The sequence below is a fragment of the Culex pipiens genome, chromosome 3 (assembly GCF_016801865.2).
Source record: "Culex pipiens pallens isolate TS chromosome 3, TS_CPP_V2, whole genome shotgun sequence".
NCBI classification, from domain to species: domain Eukaryota; kingdom Metazoa; phylum Arthropoda; class Insecta; order Diptera; family Culicidae; genus Culex; species Culex pipiens.
Window position 1 is genome coordinate 82,467,624 of NC_068939.1, and position 16,085 is coordinate 82,483,708.

Consider the following 16,085-nt stretch of genomic DNA (forward strand, 5'->3'; position numbering starts at 1 on the left):
CCTTAACTTTTGCACCGTTATCTTTCGACTCAACTCCCAACATCTTTACAAGTACGGTGTGGTTAAGACTACGTGAAAGGTTGCAGAACTTGCCCTTTTTTGAAAGTTCTTTGGGTATTCGAACGCGTTGACCCCGTTTTGCAGGACAGGTTCTTTTGTTTGAATTTTACATGATTGCCAGCCACGATACGAATGGAACCCGCTTGCTGATTTTTTTTTTGCAGATATGCAATAAGGAAGTGAGACGAAGAGCTGTGAACTGGCAACGCTTTGGTGCACAACAAGAAAAAATAAATAATCAGAAGTGAAAGGTCTTCTGATCGACACCGAAGCCCTATGCTGATCGGTTTGACAAGTTTTGGAGAAAAGAAGGTTTTTGTTCTGGTTTGAACAGATGATAATGGGCACAGCTGATTGCTCCACTTAAGTTAACCGTTACTTTAACCGCGTCATATCTTATTACATTTTAAACGTTTTCCTTCAATTTGGGACAGTTAAAATCATCATTATGAAATTCAACAACCAGTTTTTTTAAGTTAAAAGCTTTTTAAAGACTTTTATAGACTGAGTTCACGGATTCAAAAAGAACAGTAAATTGAACCAAATCAAAATAAGTTCATTCTTTTTAGTATTCTTCAAATACATTCTCAAAACATTGCGCAATGGTGCCAACAAGTTAAGAAAATATATTCTTTCCCTTTGAATTTCGGGATTATTTGGTATATTTGCAAACTTTCCGGGAAACGGGAAATATTTTTTTGAATTTTCCGTGACGGGTCTTTTGTGAGCATATTACTCAATTTTAAAAGATGATAAGTATTACTGCAAATTTGGTGGGACCAAGGTAACATCGGATGTAAAAGCGCCGCTTCTGACATCCACTTGCAGAGCCTTTGACAAATGTTAAAAAGTATTTGGCTGATCAAGCTGGGATTACTACATGTTTCAGCATGTAATATTACATGTCATTTCGTAAAATGTTACAATATTTATTTACACCCGTGCCTTCTACATTGAATCTACATGTAGCTGATTTTGTTTTATATTTTTATAAGTTCTGGTAAAACCATCAAAGAGCAACAAAATTGGTACAGGAATTTCCAAATTTGAAACCAAAAATTGATGCATTTGGACCAAAATTTATGTAGTCTTTAGCTGCAATTGTTTACTTTTTCCATAGTTTTTGAGTAAGTTCCACACAGCTAAAAAAGTAGTAATCCAGCTGCGTGTAAAAAGCCTGGGTGTAAAATAAATATTGCATTGTTTTGTACAATTTTATGTGATTTTACACCCTGAAATATGTAGCACATAGGGAGATGGCGTCGCTATTTTTAGACCACGTTTTCCACTTTTGCTCATCGAAACCGACTGCTTTATCGACTTCATTTTGCTGGGCGAGATAGGACGCTGTCTATTTTTAGACGATGACTCAGCACTTTTACACTCAGCGACAGCGTCCTATCTCGCCCAGCAAAATGAAGTCGATAAAGTAGTCGGTTTCGATGAGAAAAAGTGGAAAACGTGCCTAAAAATAGCGACGCCATCCCCCTATGGGAAACCTACTTGACCGAAATGTCAAGCTCATATATGCGTTTATCCTAACATCTTTTCATCGGTCTGATGGCCGAATGGGCTAAGGCGCCAGTCCCTTCTGTTGGTGCTGGGTTTGAATCCCGTCGGTTGCAACTTTTTTTTGTGATTGCGAAAATTGTACATGCAGTGTGTAATATTAAGTGTTTATTTTAACGAAGGTGATGTGCATGCTTTTGCATGCGATTTTACCATCGGATTTTTTGCTGTGCATGCATTTTTACACTTGTAGAATCTTTTGCATTATACTCTCAAACGTTTCCAAAAATCTACATCTACTTGAGCAGGTGGAAATGGCTGGAAAAGTTCAAGTTTTTTTTTATTGTCAGAAGGTCAGAACTTATTATTAAAACACCCTGATTAGCTGTTATACAGCAATTCCCCACGAATTCGATTTTTTGAAGATAAAAACTGGCTTTTTCGACGCGCCACGCACATAAATGGGAAAATGACGAAAACGGGGAAAAATCGACTTATATACATGTTAGGGTACCAAATTTTTTTTAATTAAAATACGCAACTTTTGGTACCCTTACATGTATAGGTCATCGCTGAAATTTTCAAGTTATTGCCGTTTTAGTGAAAAAAAGTCAATTTTTTCTCGTTTTCGTCATTTTCCCATTTTTTGCGCGTGGCGCGTCGAAAAACCCAGTTTTTATTTTCAAAAAATCGTATCGAAAACATAACTTTACCACTTTTTGATATATAATGTGAAATTTTCCGAGGAATCCGATAAAAATATTTTCAGACATAGGCTCTTTGGTCCCGAGACCTTCAAAACAGCATTTTATGTTTTCATACGACCTTTTCAAATGTTAAGCTAGATTTTTGAAACTTCTTACTATTTTTCCTAAATAGCCAAACTAATCACCTTTCTTTTGCGTCTAAGGCAGCTAAAATCGGATGAAATGGCGCGGAGATATGATTTTTTGAAAATAGTGGTTTGCGAAAATCGACGAAAATTACCACATTTCGGACCACCCTAACACGGCGTAGGTCACCCTAATGGCCAAACGAAAAAATACGGGTCTAATTATTTCGGCCAAAGAACCCCCAGAAAAATGTTGAGCCCGATTCGAGAACTTTTTTTTCGAACCGTGCTGTTTTCGTGGGGAATTGCAGTATAATAACACAAAATAATAACAGAGATTTGTTCGAAAAATATTACAAGAAAATTCAATAACAGAGAAAATGTACCCGATACAGTCATCCCACATATTCGGAACACTTTTGTGATAATTTGTCAATAGCATGCCAAATGCAGCTTTTCTCTCGACCCTACTATTTTTAGGACCTTTATTTGGACATTTTCTTGCTATTTCACTAGTAAAAGTAGTACTTTTTGAACAAAAAACTTCATTTCAAGACTATTTTATCCTGAGCAGCAAAACACTGCCTCCAAATTGTCTGTTCCATGTTTGTTGGATATTTTTGTGCCTCCCACAATTGTGGAACAGCTGAATTTAACTGATATTTTCACAAAAAAAAAAAGTTATCAGACCATGGATAAAACATCACTAAGCTTGAGTTTCACTGGTTGCAGTGTGTGAAGTCATTATTATGTTAAAAATATGTACTCCAGGAAAATAAAAAAAAATTCAAAAAGCTTCAAACATTCAATGGCAATTCACGTGCATTCAAGATGAAATCAACTAAAATGCATTGGATCTTTTGAATTTTGGAAAAAAAATCGCTAACTTTTTTTGTTTTTGTCAAATTTTAAAGTTTTTGAAAACGAATGATTACAAAACAACTGAACTAGTATTAAAACTTTTTGCAATACACTTTTTTTCATTCAAATGTTGATGTTAAATTTTTTTGCCCTAACATTTTTCACATTTTTTGAATTTATCACTTTCAAAGACCACATTTCATGGCCAAAATAATGCCCCTTATGAGATTGGTCAAAATTTTCCCATCGTTCTAGCTATATTAATCAAAATAAAAAATAATAACAAATTTGGTTATGAATGTTGATTGTTTTTTTTTTTATATTTGCATATCACATGAATAACGCGATCAATGATTGAATGATTTTCCATATTTCATACCTTGAGTTGTTATTGTCTTACTCTCTCATCCCGAGCAGGGGTAAATAACACGGGAATACCAAATTTTGGTATTACTTGGGCAAATAACAGGGACCAAAATGTACCCTTGGTTGCCCAGTAATAGATGGCCAAATACCATGAAATCATTCCAAAGTCTTGTATGTGAAAGGGCACAACAATACCAAACCATGTTATTCCAAGGGTAAAATAATACCTCAAAATAAAACCATTTCAATACAAAGTTGAGGTCTTCTGGATTTTTGCACATTGCTTGAATACCAAAACTTGGTATTGCCATGGTTTAATTTTCAGGTATTCCCGCGCACTTGGATAATCAGATTTTGGTATTTCTGTGGTCTTCCTCATACATGATTTCGGTATGATTTCATGGTATTTTACCATCTATTACTGGGCAACCAAGAGCACATTTTGGTCGCTGGTATTTGCACAAGAAATACCAAAATTTGGTATTTTCATACCATTTTTAGTGCAACAGTTGCAGTTAGTGAAAAAACGGAAATGATCCATATGCAACAGCCAAATCTACTCAAGTCTCTGGGTTTCAAGTCATTTTAGCGCAAAATTAATTATCTCTTCAAAATTTATAAAAAAATCCCCATAGTTTCAGAGGAATTTGATGAAACCTTTCAATACCAAAATAATACAAAAATGTGCCATCCTGACTTAGAAAATTTTCCACAATTTCAAGTCATTTCTTTAGGGGGTATATCAAAAATGTTTAAATTTAAGTTTGAAATTTCCGGTTTTCAATGAAAGCATTCGCTTTGGGATATCTTAATTTTGATAAAATACTGTAATACCAAAATAATACCAAAATGTGGTGTTCGACCATTGACAAATTCTGCAATTTTGCAATATCAAAACAATACCTTAAATTTGCATTTTGCTCTTGCATAATCTTTAAGACAAATTTTAAAGGGTCCAGGAATACCAACATTTGGTATTGCATGATCTGTTATAAGATTTTTTCAATTAGAATTTTTAGACTAAGTGTTGAGGATATTATTATTTTTTCTTCGCGTTACAGATGATCATAATTTTCTAATAACAAAATTAGATTTTTTAACATATCAACTATTTTTTTAAGATGACCTTCGTTTTGTTATTCCCACCTGCCCGGGTGCACTGACAAATTATTCGTAAAATCTAGTTTAAATTGAAAATGCATCAACTTCTGAACTTCTGAACAAGAACATGTTGAGGAAAAAACATCAAGCCAACGGTGACAAGACCATCACCAGTGCTGTGGCCTGAGAACAACGACGAGTTTCACTAGAAAAGGGGTGAACGTTCGCCAGAATGGATTTTCTTGCTTCTTAAATTTTCATGAGAGTTTTCCTAGGGCTGAACGCTGAATGTAGTATAGAGACGTGTAGGTGGGATGTTTAAAGCCCCGCCAGGGTGTGCTCGATTTTGCTTGAGTAAACTTTTTTTTATTACCTTCAATTAATTTATTTAAACATAAGAGAAGGCTTACCAAATTTAGTGCTGAAGAATTAATCGTTTATTTCAGATAGACTTCTCCACTTCGTCGGCACAGTCCCATATTGTCTAGTGGTTAGGATATCCGGCTCTCACCCGGAAGGCCCGGGTTCGATTCCCGGTATGGGAAACCTTTTTGTCGATAATGCAGGTGGAGAGAATAAGACATTTTGTCAAGGTTTTATGTGCGCACGCAAATTAAACAAGGTCAGCCAATACAATTACAGAATTACTACGATCGATAAAAAAGTTTCCCATACCGGGAATCGAACCCGGGCCTTCCGGGTGAGAGCCGGATATCCTAACCACTAGACAATATGGGACATAGGTTGGCAAGTGTTAGAAACTGTGCTCCGCAATAATTTGTTATTTGATATAAATTGCTTGATATTTTTTAACGCTTACAGCTAAAAAAATGAAAATTGAATGGAAACATACCAGCCAAATTTTAAAATAAAGACAAACAGTTTAAAGCGGTAAAAATTGTTCATTTTTCAATCCAATGTTTGAATACATATTTATTTATTTAAAAATAAAACGCAATGCAGTTTTGCGACCACTTGTAAAATGAGAACATCCCATATTGTCTAGTGGTTAGGATATCCGGCTCTCACCCGGAAGGCCCGGGTTCGATTCCCGGTATGGGAAAACTTTTTAACGGTAATGTTGTAGCTAACTAATGCAACGTGACTATTAGCTCTTAGAATTGAAGTATATTTTTCTACGAAGTGTGACATTATCGATCATGCAAAAGGTTAACCATACCGGGAATCGAACCCAGACCTTCCGGGGGAAAAAAATCATGGAAATATTACATCTGGGAAGGGGTACATCTTTTATGTCAGAAAAATGGTGTAATTTTACCTCTGAAAATGTCTAATTTTACCACTTTTCTGGTGTAATGTCACTTTTTCAGTCTAAATTGAGGTAAATTACATCATAAAAGAGGTAATATTCAACCATCCAAAATTACAGCTTCCAAATTTACCTTATTTTTTTCTGTGTATATAAAATCATTCCAAATTCTGATCATCGATTGAACAATGTATCATTCACATCAATTCTATTCACAACATTTCATCACAAAACATAATCTATGTGGCCTCCCTTTGTTATGTCATTATACAAATTAGCGAGCAAACCGTGCCGGCAGGTGCTTCTTTTATTGCGATTGAAATAAGAGGCTTTTCACCTTTCCACGTGGGAGCACGGTTGACGGCGCGTTTAATTTTCCCGAAACAATGTAGCGAGAATCAATAAGTCCTCTCACGCAAACACTTTTGAAAACCGGCAGCATTCGTCATTTACGTCTAGTCTCTGGTGGTGCTCATTTTGTTAATATCACTCTAGAATTTTGCATATTTAATTCAAGCTTTTACCTCTTTCGTGATCCACCTACAGCTTACACAGAGAAAAATAAATTCAAATTGCAACTTAATGTTATTTTCAACATTTCATTGTATTTTTAACAGACAAATTCGTTGTTCAAAAATATTTCGACAGATTAAAATAATAAATTTAACTTTTTTATCAGTGAAAATTCACGAAACGGTTGGATTAGCACCAAAAGTGTCTTCTTCTCTCTGCTCTAAACAGACGCTTTTGTTTAGAATGATTATGTTACCGGTGTGGGTTAGTCGATGGGGAGGTTGAATATTTTAAAAGTTTAAAGGCTTTTAGGTTGCTTTTCGCGCAGGCAACACAACAATGAATGTGACAACTGACAACAACCATCCAGGCAAATTCATTCACACAATCCGCCGCCAGTGCGCCGTCGTGGTCGTGTGCGCGAATTCAATTTGTTTATAATGGACCGAGAATTTTTCTCTACACAGTGGTGTGGTGATAAGTAGGACCTGCTGTTGTGTAACGAATTGGTCAGGAATCAGGAATATTTCTATAGTTCTACTTAAAAAAAATCAAAAACCGTTCTAAAGGTATTTGTTTCCCCAAACAAATTTACATTACATTACAAAAAAAAATCAAAAAATCAAGAAGAAAAAAAATATCAATTTAAGGCTGACATTTTAAGAAAACCAATATAAAACATTCAACGCTTTTGAAATGCAATTCTTAATTCATAATTGGCACAATATAAATCAATTTTTAAACGACTCAGCAAAAAAACTCAAACTCTTTTGTGGTACATATTTGTTTACAATATTTGTTGACCAAATGTGAAATTTTTTGATAAGTAAAAAAAAACATTTTTTATTTCCTTACATTTTATTTTTGAAGGTTTTTGAACTGACAGAAACTAAAATTTTTTAAAAATGTATCACAAAAAAAAAAGTTCTGTAAAATATTTTTTTTACCTTTATTTATGAGATTGCAGTCTCTTAAACATGAGGAATTAATTAAAAAGGAGTTTTCTGAAATCAAATTTCACATTGTTTGCTCATGTAAGCAATTCTCCACCAAACCTGGCAATGGATTTTACTTGTATTTTTCGATTTTGACCAAACTTTTCTAATATCTATAACTCAGCAACTAATGGTTCGATTTTCAATGTTAAAATATGAAAATATTTTTTTCGAAAACAATATTTTGATTTTTTGTTAATCAAGACTAACATTTCAAAACGGCGTAATATTGAATGTTTGCCCGTTTGCATACCATTTAAATAACAAATACTATTAAAATAACAAATAATTTTATGGATTCTTCTTGAAAAATCCATTGTTGCATAATAGTTAAGCAACAGTTTATGTTATCATAACAAAATTTGTTATTGATCTGATATTGGTTGAAAACAAAAACAACTTGTGAATAACATTTTTTGTTATGGAATAATAACTCCAACTGTTATTGGGATGATCGGATTAGTTGTTAAAATAACAAAAAATAATACAAAGATTTGTTCGAAGAATAACAAAAAATGTTATTAGTCTATTATTACAATAACAATCCAATAACAAAAAAGTCGTAACGACAAATAACAAATCTTGTTATAAATAACATAAAATGTTATTGGCTTAGTATTTTCAAATATCAAAAAAATTTATTCCCAGGTTATTTCCGTCTGCTCGGGTGGGCCTTATGAAATGTCAGAAAAAATCAATGCGGAAACTTTCACCAATATTTGATATTTTAACATTGAAAATCGAACCATAAGTTGCTGAGATATCGATTTTAGAAATTGGAGGGTTGTTTGAGTGAGCCTTAAAAAATCAATTTTCCTGTTTCTTTTTCTTCTATCCGATGTATCTCAGCAACCAGAGGTCCAATCTTCTATGTCTTTTAGACAATTTTATAACAAATTTTCTGAAAAATTTTCAAAATATTTTCAGGAATGAACAATCATGGATACTATTTTAAAAAATCAAAAAACTGGAATTTATGGGACAAAATTTAACATTGAATGGCTATGTTTTGAAAACGGTTCATTATATCAAAAAATTTTAAAAGAGTACTTTTCGATTGCAAATTCGATTTTAAATAAAAATGAGGTCAAAAAATTTAAGTACAAGATTTATTTTTTTAACATAAATCACTGTTTGATAAAAATATAACTCGTTGGCAAAATTTTGGTACATTCTTCTGAATGGCTTAAAAGATGCGGAATTTTGCCTCCTAAAACATATAAAAAAAACTCAAAAATTAAAACATATGGATTTTGGGAAATTGAATTTTTGTTGGGAAAAGTTAATTTCAAAAATCACAAAAAAAAATCCGTGTACCTATTTTTTCTGAATAGTCCTCATCAATACCTACAACTTTGCCGAAGACACCAATCAATCAAAAAAATCCTTGAAAAGTTACAGATTTTCGAATATTTACGTACCATTTTTGTATGAACATCTGCAACTGTATGGAGATTTGTATGGGTGAACCAATGACACAAAATGGCTCCTTTGGTGATAGGGAAGTCCCCCACAAAGTTTGAGCCAAATAAAAAAATACAAAAAATAAAAATTTCGTTGAGAGTTGCTTCGTAGAGAATTTATTTAAATATATTTCTGTTAGTCTTCAAAAAAAGTTGAAATTCATTTTTCAAATGAGATTTAATGTGACTTTTCACATTCTTTCAAAATGAGTAGTTTAAGAAAATATGCAAAATGAAAGAATTTCCTCTAGCTTTGGGATTGTTTCGATCATGAGCAGTTTCTAATTTTTTGATTAATTTTTTGTAACTTAACAGACACATTTGTTGTTCAAAAATATTTCGACAGATTTAAATAATTTATTTTTTCGGTGAAAATTCACGAAGCGGTTAAATATGACCAAGTAATGTAAATTGGTTGATAGAATGCTTTGAGAATATGTGAACTGTCGAGAGTGAACAAAAATCTTTTAGGAGTGAAATTTAATTTTCTATAATTTTTAAAGTCAATGTTTTGACATTTGAGTATTGAGGTTAGTTGAAAATTGAAGGGGAGAATGAAGTTCTTGAAAATTAGCCATGGGAGAAATGAATTGAAATAGGTTGAGAGCCACTTATAAGGCCGATGCAAATATTTTTCAAAGTTTTTGTCCCTCGGCTCCGGTCGAGGTCGAGGGGGGCAAAAATATAAAAAATATAATTATTGAAATAACAAGCCATAGTTTGAGCATTTGCAAGGAAAAGGTATTTTAAAATGCATTTTACACTAGTTCAGTTGTTTTGCAATCATTAGTTCTCAAAAAAAATAAAATTTAACGGAATCAATTTTTTTTGCAAAAAAAATAAAAACCTTTTACGATAATAAATTTCGAAAATTTTAAAAATTCAAAAGATTTTCAAATCAACACAAACATGCTCAACATGATTCTAAACGCAGGGGAATGAATTTTAAATTGATTTAAATTTACATTGATTTTTCGGGCCAATTCTGAAAGGGGGGGGGGGAAACTTTAAATAAAATTTGTAACAGCCTAACATTGAAACGAAAAATGATTTTTTTATTCAAAAAATGCGAAACTATTAAAACGAAAAATTATCGAGTAAGTTTTCAAAAGATCCAATCCGCCAGTTGCAAACAAAGCCTATCGGTTATCGAACAATTCAAGAATTGTCACACACAAGAATGATTTGAATTGTTCATCTGCACATCCTTTGAATGCGCTTTACTGAAAAACAAAGAAAATTCGATTTGTTTCAGAGAAAAAATCAAATAAGTGTCGCAGGTTGCAATGGCTGTTACGACGTATTGCAAACTAACAAGAGAATTGAAGCATACTTTTGGATCGAAAATTTAATTTTTCATCAAAATATTATGAAAATTGCTTAGTGCTTTTCTATTATAATTATATTTACTTATTAAATATTATTACACTCAACCCCCGGTGGATGGCCACTTTTTCGTTTGACACTTTTTTTGTTTGTACGCCGTTGGTTTGACAAAGTCAAACTAAAAAGTGACGAACTGTCACTTTTCACACAGGACTCGCACATACTATCAAACAAAACGTTTGGTAGGAAGTGTGAGCTCTGTGTAGAGAGGGTGTCAAACTAAAAAGTGACCCCGTTCGTTTGACAACAGTTAGTCAAAGCGATTAAAAACCTTGAGCTCACTGTACTTTAATCTACTTTTCACACCCACCCATTATTTTCGGTAAGTCCACAAGCTGGCTGCAATGATTTTTTGTTCTTGTGCTCTCAAACGAGGAAATTCTCGCCGGCAAAATGTTTTACGGCGGGGGTCGCCCCCAAAGTTCAAGTTCACTGTTTTATTTGCAAATTCACAGAAGGTATAGCAGCAGCGCAGCCTCTGTATTGTGTCATCCCTCCGCGCCGCCGTCAAGCTTAATTCTGGTGCTTTTGTGCAGAGGTCACCGACACATCCATTTGGAAAATTGCCCTGCTGGAAACTGTTCACTTGGCTGATTGTTTTAGAGATTAAATTTTGAAACGTTGATGATTTTTATTTTCTCCTTACTTTTATTTTTATTATGACATAATTTAAAGCACGGATCCGATCGCACTAATATCGATTTTCTTTTAATTCAATTATGTGACTTGATTGTCCTCCATCACTGGTCGATATCCAGTACTGACACTGCAAATAGAAACATTGAAGGAACAACACACGTGTCTCTGGCAAATCGATGAAAAGTGTGACCCAAGTCGAGCACGTGACTTGCCTTAGTTTGGTTGATTTGACGTCAATGATTTAAAAATATGGTTTTAAGAAACTTTTTCTGAAAAGAAACAAAATCTAAATCTATACAAAGTACTACCTTAAAGCGAAGAAAACGATAAATACACAAATCGACACCATTCTCAATACAATGCTCTTAATTTGTAACTCAATGGAGTCCCCCACACGCAGTTCGAAGCATGCTTTTATAGAGAGCAAGTCAAGTAATTTTATATTTTCGTTGCGTTTTGTGTTTTGCGTAGTGCGCGATGCGCATTTTGTTGTTTATTTTCGAATCACCTCAAACGTGTTCTATGAATTTATCAGGTCTTCTTTCCTCGGTTCCTGAAGCCCTGGGTCGGCCATTCGCTGGTTGAATTATTTATATTTTCTGTTTACGCTCCGTTTTCTGGTGATTTCAGAAGACGGGGTTTAGAAGAATAACAAGAGCCTCGATAGCGCAGTCGGTAGCGCGTAAGTCTCATAATCTTAAGGTCGTGAGTTCGATCCTCACTCGGGGCAGTTAACTTTTTGCATGCAAGGAGCTTGCTTACTACGGGTTCGCGTTACATTGTTTATTTTTCTGAGTACAATGACCCTTTGTACGATCACAAAGAGTTTAAAATGGATTTATAAATCAATTTTGAAAAACTAACCTCGCGGTCCTTCTTGACAGAAAAGCTCCTACTTGACAGCTCGTTCCAAGGGGACCATAGTTGATCTATCGAAAAAATGTTGTCTTGTCAAATTTTATTTTTTTGCATTAAAATGAAAAAAGTGTTCAGAAATGGTTTTGATCGTGTTTTTAACCGTTGTAGATAAAAATTGACATAGGGCCTTAGTACCCAATTGGCTTTGTGGCGTATACGTCATTTCTCCATAAACGGCAGTAAAGCTTTCCCTTCGGAAGTCGCGTGTGTCCAAAATACACGTACGCGACTGCTGGTGGGTGCAGCATACGACTGTTAAAGAACTATTTCTGAATCATTTTTCTTAACACAACAATAATTTATTTCATAAATTTGATTCAGAGGGATCAGGACAACTATTCTCAAAAAACCGTCAGCAGAACTGCAACCCATGACATGACAATGGGTTTGGGAGTTGACATTTGGGTCATAAAAATTTTAAGTAATTTATATGGTTTAATCGCACCTTTGCTGACGGTATAAACAAATATTAGAACGTGAAAACATTATTCTATTTGAAGGCGAGGCTAAATGTTGATAAGTAAGTTGACTGATCAAACAAGATGTTCAACATCAGTTTAATAAGCATTCTGGAAGAATTCTTAAATCGATAAAGCTTTCACTTGACATTTTTAATGAAAGATGAACTTTAACAAATTTGGAGTTTTTAAGGTCCAATAAACAAATCGATGCCCGTGTGCTCTCTTCAACTTAGCTTGCTGGCACACCTTATGTAAAAAATTTAAACTTTTGGTCAATTTTTGTAGGTAAGTGTTATTAATTTCGTTCAGGCAAACACTGAATATAATTTGCTGATTTTTATGATAAAGTATTGTTCATAAAGGGTGAAAAAATTAAGACTTTAAAAAAGTTAAAAAACGATTTGATAAAATTAACCTGAAAAACTAGAACTTGTACAAGAAACCTTCTTTTTACGCGAAGGCGTTACGCTTTGTATTTTGTCGATTTCTTGGAAACTGCGCAATATTTTTGCAATCTTTTTAATGCGTTTTGACTTGTGCAGATTTACAAATAGCTTTTTGAAGCTAGAAGCTTCGCGATATTTTGGATACGGCCTAAGGCAAAGTTCTGTGTCAAAATGATGTAAATTTTTCTTGATCTTGATATGAAATTTAGTAAAAAATCTTTTATCAAAAATCATAAGGCATCATGTCTCTTGACTGTAGCAAAAGTCGTGAAAGAGGGACGAGGCCAGTTAAAAATTATTTAAATATTAACCGCCTACTTTTTTTGATTTTTTTTTATTTTTCCCATTGTTTTGAGCAACTTTTGTTCTACGAAAAACTTGACTTCTGTTGTTTTATGATTGCTTTATTTTAGTATTTTGATTTGCATTTATCTTGATGAGTTAATGTTTGTTTTTGGTTGTACTTGGCTTATTCTACCACCTCATATCTTTACATTTTGCCTTTCTAATTTTGTAATGTTTTTATAGTAACTTTTTCAATTTTTTGCTTGTTTTCACATTTCCGCTATATAATGGCACCATTATCATTTAAATTGTAAAAAATGCGTAGAAGCATAGTCTACAGGACACTACACAAATTATCGCATAATTCTTTTTAGTTAACATAAAGGAAATGATAGTAAAAACACAGCCAAAGTTGACCCCAGAAAAACAAAAATTTTAACATTCGCAAAGTCACATAAAACAAGTCACACTTCCAACCTTGGATTTTTTTTTAATTTTTCGAGTTCTTCTTTCTAATGCTTTTTAAAGATCAAAAATTGGTTGAAAAATAGATTCATTGCAAATTTTTAAATAACAATTGAACATACCAATGAAAAAAAATAGTAATATGCTTTATACACTAGTACAGATGATTAAGAGGCAGTTTTTATAAATATTGCTCGGTTTGTTCTACAGGTCGTATCGAGATGCTCCGATTTGGATGAAACTTTCAGCGTTTGTTTGGCTATACATGAGATGAACTCATGCCAAATATGAGCCCTCTACGACAAAGGGAAATGGGGTAAAACGGACTAAAAAAAATACTGCTCCAATACATCTAACTAACGTGAAATCCAAGAATTCTAGTGGAGGTGTTAGAGGAATGGAGATTTTATCTAAACATTTTTTTAGATATTCTTAATACTGGGTAAGTGTTGGAGTCGGAGTCGGAGTCAACAATTTGTTAAAAGCTGGAGTCGGAGTCGGAGTTGGAGTCGGCTAGAGTTGGCAGGCCGAAGTCGGAGTTGGAGTCGGAGTCGTATGAAGCAGAAAGCCGGAGCCGGAGTCGGAGTCGGAGTCGACTTAACTCAGAAAGCCGGAGTCGGAGTCGGAGTCGGAGTCGGAGTCGGAGTCGGAGTCGTCTAAAACATGACCCGACTCCGCAGCCCTGGAGTCAAGCATCAACTCAATGTTTAAAAAAAGTGCACGACCAAAATTGTTTATAATTCTATGAGTTATGAAACTACAAACATGGGTAAAAGAGGGAAAATTTATCATTTACTGATCATATTGAAATAACACAGTCAAGGCTATCCAATCAAATCGAAAATGCTTCAAAAACATGATGACATCTGATAAATATCTTGAACCAACACATAAATTAATTGAAAAAAAACATTATGCGGTTTAAAAAAATAGATATTTGCATTAATACAAAAACTGAACAATAAAAAAAATATATTGAATTTAAGATAACTCCGACTCCGGGTTTATCAGAAATTTTCGACTCCGGCTCCGACTCTGACTCCAGCTTAAAAAAAATAGCCAACTCCGACTCCGACTCCAGCTATTCGAGTTTTGACGACTCCGACTCCGACTCCAGGTCCCCAAAAAGACCCGACTCCACCGACTCCGGCTCCGACTCTGACTCCACAGCCCTGGTAAAATGTTTGTTATATAAAAATCGAAAAACTATGAGAAAAACTGCGATTGGCCAAAAAGTTGAAACCGTAGGCTTATAGTCCATGAAATTCCCTAACTTTTGACCTATAGAAGCATGGGTGTTGAAGGCTATTGCAAAAAGATATAAAGGCTTTAAAAAAAAATATTTTTAACAGTAATTTGCAAAAGCTATGAGAAAAAGTCAAACCAATCCTGGAAGTATATGACACATTTTGAAGGACTTCAAAAGACCTTTCGAATGCAACTAAGAGAGTTTAAATTTACGGAAATGTGAGCAAATTCAAGATTTTTTAGGTTTTTTGGACCTCAAAAACTTCAAAGCCCGTTTTACCCCACTTCCCTTTGTCGTAGAGGGCTCATATTTGGCATGAGTTCATCTCATCTAATCTAATCTAATCTAATCGAACACAAGCGCAGCCAGTCCGAAGAAAGCATCCGGGAAGAACTTATGGTTAGATTACGGCTCAAGTTCCTTCTTGTCATTACTAATGATTGCAGTACTTTCGAGAACCCCCGAAGTGTATTACATTACTTGCGTTGCATTAACCGCAAGAGACAGATTCTATGAATGGAACCCACATTTCATGGAATCATCAGGGGAAGAAGAAGAAGTGAGGACATACCGTACCAACCACTTCGAGTTATTTATAGAATATGGTGTGTGGTGTGTAGGGGAATCGTTGGGGAAGGGAATGTTGTATTATATAGTAAATGACCTTGTGACATTAATTCACCACTACGGATTAATTCACTCAAGGGGTGTCAACCCCTCGGCGGTCAAATGGCTAGAGAGCATCTGACTACCAATCCTAAGGTGTGAGTTCGAATCCCACCTGATTCCGTTCGTTTTTTGTTCATCTTCAAAGTTCAATTATAGTCGATAAATTTCAAGGAGACCCGGTCGGGAATCGAAATTGAACCTTCCGCTTATGAGGCGGGAGCCGTAGCCATTAAGCCACGGCCCGGTCTTTGGCATGAGTTCATCTCATGTATAGATAAACAAACGCTGAAAGTTTCATTCAAATCGGAGCACCTCGATACGACCTGTTACACATTGGTGAAAAACTCGCTCCTAACAATGATAATTTGGGAAAAAATCGAAGTTTAAAAATAATCTTCGGAAAAAAACTCTGCTGTTCATCGAAATTAATGTAATTGTCAAAATAAACATTGTTTAATAAGTCTAATTACTTCTTTTACTTTTGATTTATCGGGCCAATATTGTATGGACGGGGATGGAGGGATGATAAAAACAACAGTCTCTATTCAGACTGTAGTCCTGATCCACCCTAGTTGACGGTACAAACAACTTTTTCGA

General features: G+C 34.3%; 4 non-coding genes across 4 annotated transcripts; 3 read left to right on the forward strand and 1 right to left on the reverse strand.

Annotated features, from left to right (window-relative positions):
- The first annotated feature begins 5,202 nt into the window (after positions 1 to 5,202).
- Positions 5,203 to 5,274, forward strand: Trnae-cuc (transfer RNA glutamic acid (anticodon CUC)). Its single transcript has one exon. It is a non-coding gene; the product is annotated as a tRNA-Glu (tRNA).
- Positions 5,275 to 5,395: 121 nt separating this feature from the next.
- Positions 5,396 to 5,467, reverse strand: Trnae-cuc (transfer RNA glutamic acid (anticodon CUC)). Its single transcript has one exon. It is a non-coding gene; the product is annotated as a tRNA-Glu (tRNA).
- A 253-nt stretch (positions 5,468 to 5,720) lies between these two features.
- Positions 5,721 to 5,792, forward strand: Trnae-cuc (transfer RNA glutamic acid (anticodon CUC)). The gene has a single exon. It is a non-coding gene; the product is annotated as a tRNA-Glu (tRNA).
- A 5,860-nt stretch (positions 5,793 to 11,652) lies between these two features.
- On the forward strand, positions 11,653 to 11,725 carry Trnam-cau (transfer RNA methionine (anticodon CAU)). The gene has a single exon. It is a non-coding gene; the product is annotated as a tRNA-Met (tRNA).
- Positions 11,726 to 16,085: the final 4,360 nt, after the last annotated feature.